Source organism: Alexandromys fortis, unplaced genomic scaffold, assembly GCF_014885135.2.
Source record: "Alexandromys fortis isolate MF-2015 unplaced genomic scaffold, M_Fortis_MF-2015_v1.1 scaffold_100_3062768_6864082, whole genome shotgun sequence".
Lineage (NCBI taxonomy): Eukaryota > Metazoa > Chordata > Mammalia > Rodentia > Cricetidae > Alexandromys > Alexandromys fortis.
The window spans coordinates 3,752,183-3,757,010 of record NW_026067993.1 but is presented as its reverse complement, the minus strand read 5'-3'; the positions used below and the strand labels follow the sequence as shown (position 1 = coordinate 3,757,010).

General features: G+C 46.5%; 1 protein-coding gene across 4 annotated transcripts in view; it reads right to left on the bottom strand.

Moving 5' to 3' along the window:
* The window catches only part of Rfc4 (replication factor C subunit 4), a 751,101-nt gene that overhangs the window by 19,567 nt on the left and 726,706 nt on the right, over positions 1-4,828 (bottom strand). Inside the window, exon 1 of one of the 4 annotated variants that reach the window (XM_050159976.1) lies at positions 288-1,000. The exons of 1 other annotated variant lie outside the window; for it this stretch is intronic. The gene's annotated coding sequence lies outside the window, so the exon portion shown is untranslated. Of the gene's footprint in view, positions 1-287; positions 1,001-4,828 lie in introns of those variants that run through there. 2 more of the 4 variants (XM_050159974.1, XM_050159977.1) reach the window with 2 other exon arrangements.

Here is a 4,828-nt window from a genome sequence, read left to right as displayed (position 1 = left end):
CGAAAAACCAAAAAAAAAAAAAAAAAAAAAAAAAGGTCAACAACTGCAAAAACGGAGCTGAGCTTGGCCCACGGGTTAATTAATGCTCGACAAAACACAGTACGCGGTCACTGTCTGTTCTAAGGCCAGTTTCTTGCCACCTCGCGGGGCTGCTGCCTCCCGCCGCGGGCTGCAGACTACACTGCCGCCCGAGCCGCGGTTTGCAGTGACCACCGCAGAGGTGGAGGACTCAGCCCTGTCCCCGCCAGCCCGGACCCAGGCCGAGAAGATGCAGAACCGACACTTACAGTCGCCACAGTCCCTCTTGAGCCGCTGTTCCCGCCACAGAACGGCGGCAAAGGCACGGCGGGAGTGCGCGTTACGCTAACGTCACTTCCGGCGCGCGGGTCTGGGTGGCGCGCGAATGTTTGACAAGGTTTGGAGGGGCGCGGGTATCGGCTCCGGCTGCCGGGTTCCGCTGAGGTAATCCTGTGAGGACTCCGCGGACAGACTCGGGGACGCTCCGGTCACTATGGAGTGCGGCGGGGATGACGCGGACCCGGCATGCTCCTCCGGGAAGGCCCCGGCCTAGCTGAGGTCCGCCCGCCCTAGGAGCTGCTTTAAGCAAGTTTGCTGCCACCGTCACCTCAAAGGTCGGGCCGGTACGCTCTCTCTCGGCCTTTCCCCGGAAGGGGGCACCCGGCGGAGTCCTGCCCTCATCCCCGATCCTGAGTGGCCACAGGGCAAACTGCGTTCACAAATGCGGCGTCTGAAGCTAGAGCGACGGTTCTGCAGTTAATAGCATTGGCTGCCCTCGCGGGGAGGACCACGGTTCATCTGGCGGCTCACAACTGCTAACAGCAGTTTAGAGGCTCTAACGCCCCCTTCGGGTCCCGGCAGTCCCTATATGTATGTGGTGTACATACATGCACTCAGGCAAACTCACCCACCGACTCACCCACACGCGGTCACTGCTAGAGAGATGGCTCAGAGAGTATATACAGGCAAAATACCAGTGCACATGAAATAAATGAACCTTTGCCACACGGTGGAAGGAATGCCATTGTTTCCACCAGAAATGTGTCTAGGTTTGGCGAAGCGTGCTCATTTTTCTGGAGCCAGAGTTCTCAAAGGCTCCTGGGATTGCACCAGAAGCACTCGAGGGGTTTGTAAGAAGTACTTTTCCAGTCCTTACACAGACCCACAGGGCCAGAATCTCGGTGGTGTCTGGGAATATGTATTTGTCGTGTAAGGTTTTTGGTTAGTGTCTCCTCTAAAACTTAGGTGGAAAACCCCATCCCAGGATTCCTGGCGTAATAAAAGACTTTTGGTTTTGGAGCCTGACCTGGAACTAGCTCTTGTAGACCAGGCTGGTCTCGAACTCACAGAGATCCACCTGCCTCTGCCTCTGGAGTGCTGGGATTAAGGGCGTGCACCACTGCTGCCCAGCCGTAATAAAAGACTTTGTTTTCCCCCTTGAGATGACTCACCAGATAGCGGCACCATAAGCTTAAGTTTCCCAGGTTCCAAAACTAAGTGTCCATTCCTTATAAATTACTCAGCACAGGACGAGCTACGTTGCTTTTCACTACACTGGATATCCTAACTAATTTCTTGCAGAAAATAGCGCAGTTACTTTGAATGGGGATGAGAATGCAAACTATACAGGAATATCCAAACTGCAAAAACTCTTCGTTTATTGCTCTAAAGTCGGTGGAATCCCCAGATTCTCCCAAGAATGAGGCCTCAAAATGAGGCGGACTAGAGTCTCAACAACCAGCTTTATCCAGAGCCTCAGACAGTGTGTACTCTGAGAACAGTCACGTGAGTGAAGTGTAGCCTCACAAGGACAAGCGTGGCATATAAACAAAGGACAGCAGCCAGCTGTAATCTGAAGCAAACTCCCTCCTCCCTCTATGCCGGGGAGGGGCACCGAAGCACATTCCAAGAGCAATTCTGTGTTTTGAAGAAACTGAGGTTACAAAATTTGTCTTGGGAGTTTTCTCATAAACATTCATTTATTCTAGGACTGTTTTCTGACACCATGTCAGTAGGAAAAACCCACTACTTGGGAACAAACTCATGTACAAGGGACCCATCTAAGCCTGGCCTTATGCACTAGGAGAGTGGTTCTGAACCTTCCAAATGCTGCGACCCTTTAACACAGTTCTTCATGTTGTGATCCCAACCATAAAATTATTTCATTGCTACTTCATAACTGTAATCTTGCTATTGTTATGAATCACAGTGTAAATACCTGATATCTGGGATATGTGACTCTCAAGGGTGTCGAGACCCACCAGATGTAAACCATCACTCTAGTCTCTGATGGAAATGAGAAGCATGAAGGTTAGCTATAGGGGAAAACATACATTTATAAAATGTTAGAACCAAAGGGATGTTCCAGCCCCTTTTGCAGATCTACCTACCTGTCTATGCAGGGGTCATTTCCACACTTGGCAGCTCCATCCAGTTGGAAACATCACCAGGAGCAATGCAAACAGGACAGTAAGAATCTGGAGAGGGTCACATGACTGAATGGCAGTAGCCAAGTCTGGCCCCTGTGATGAGATGAGACTCACGGGGGAGAATGTGGACTCCATGGCATCCAGGGAACAGAGAGATGGTGATTCCCAAGGTGTTGTCATCAAGAATGTCAGGAATAGCAACGCCCTAAATCTCTCTAGCACTTTCTGAAGCTCTAACACACTGGCATTCCTCAGTTCATTCTTAGACCACCTTAGACTGCTTTCCATCTGCGGGGATTGTTGGCGTAATTACTCTATAGTAGGTAAGTCCTATATAAGGTCCTCAGGCTCATAGGTAAGAAGGACAGTAGAAAGGACCAGTGAGGTGACTCACTGAGTAAAGGTGAGTTCAATCTCTGGTACCCATGTGAAGGCGGAAGAAGTAAACTTACTCATTAAAGTTTTCTAAAGTCCATGTGTGCACCATGGCACACGCACCACCTTCCAACATCAACTATGTGCATGTGTGCACACAAAAACACAAACTCTGTCTGTCTATCTATCTAAATTAATTAAGTTTTAAAAGGAACAGAGCCTCCAAGAAACAGCCCAGGAGAAGAAAGCATTGTACTCAGAGATAGGCTGCTGGGATTTGGGCTCAGGGGAACTGATGGTAGGGATACAGCTGTACAAGAGTCAAGGTGGGCACTGTAGTTTAGGTCAGACTCTTCATTCACGACATGACTATGTACCAATTGCATGGATAATCAGAAGATTCCAGGAACCTGGAGATCGCCGAGCTGCCTTCAGGTAAGCACAATTGATAACTATGAAGCTGCCTTGAACCAGCTCCACAGATCACAGGATATATGTGATGGCATTGCAGCAACATCCTGACTGACAGTACAGAAGTAAACACAGAAATGGGGCCTCTCCAACCAGGAAAAACGTAATACCTTCTAATTCATTTTATTGTTCTTTATTTCTGTAAATTTTTTAATTTAATTTTTTATTTTAAAGTAGCTTACAAAGTAACAGGGTTCCATATGGGTTTTTCGAATATTTTAAATTTATTCTTTGACAATTTCATACATGTTTACCAAATATTTCTATCATATCTAAAATCTCCCCTTACACCTTAGAGCCTTCCAACCCTTGCTCCTCCCACTTCCATTGTCTCCTTTTTTTTATAAGTCATCCAGTCTAATTAGTGCTACTTACATACACGTGGGTGTGGGGTCATCCCCTGATCATGGGCAACCTATGAACATACGGCAACCTTTAGGATCACACTAAAACAAGATGAATTCCCCATCAACTGCAAATATCTTGGCGCTTTGTGAACCTCCTTTCAATGCTGGGATGCCCGCTGGCTTGACCATGTTCAGGTCTTCTGCAGGCAACCCCAGCTGCTATGAGTTTCTGAGCGCAATGACCATGTCATATCCCGAAGACATTTCACTTGACAGTACTCTTCCTCCCCACCTATTTTATGCTTTCTGTTTCCTTTTCTACAATATTTCCTAAACTTTGGGTTGTGTGGGGTGTTGCTCTGTTGGTCCATTTAGGGCCAAACACTCAGCAGTTACTTATTCTCAGTATAATTGACCAATTCCAAGTCTGCAAAAAAAGGCTTCTCTGACCAAGGTTGAGAGTAGCACTGGTCTATGGATATTCACTATCTGGAAGAAAATTTGAAAACACGATCATTTAACAGCAGCAGCAACAACAAAACAGTAGTAGGTTCCCATGTAGGGCCTATAAACTCTTGAACCATGTGCTTTACAATACTGGGTGTGTATTTTCTCCTCTGGATCCCGCCTCAAATCCAATCAGAAAGTGGCTAGCTAGCTCCGGGACAGTCACACCATAATTGCACGAGCAAGTATATCTTACCTGGCAGGTTAGCATTCATAGTCTTCTGCTGGGTGAATTCATTGATTATGTGAAAGCTAGTCATCAGGAAGGAAGAAGTTTCCACGTCACCTCTTGATTGCTTTCTCTATGACCTGCACCCAAAGTGTGTTGTGTCTTCAGCAATAAGGTCTTAACATGTAGCTATGTTGGGCAGCCAAGAGCAATGACAATAGTTTGTGTTGTTTGGGGGAACCTCCAAAAACTTCCTAGTCAATAACTCACAGAGGGGTAGTTTTTGCCAGGCTCTGGGATTTTCATTTAATAATTCACTTTTTCTGGGGAAAGTATTGCCTACCCATTAAGGGAACCTGTGTTCAAACTCCTTATTTTTTAATTACATTTTAGAAATATTTTCTTTTAATAAATATTTATTATGTATAGTATTCTGTGATAGTATATAGTATTCTGTGCATTATGTCTGCAAGCCAGAAGAGGGCATCATATCCCATTACATATGGTTGTGA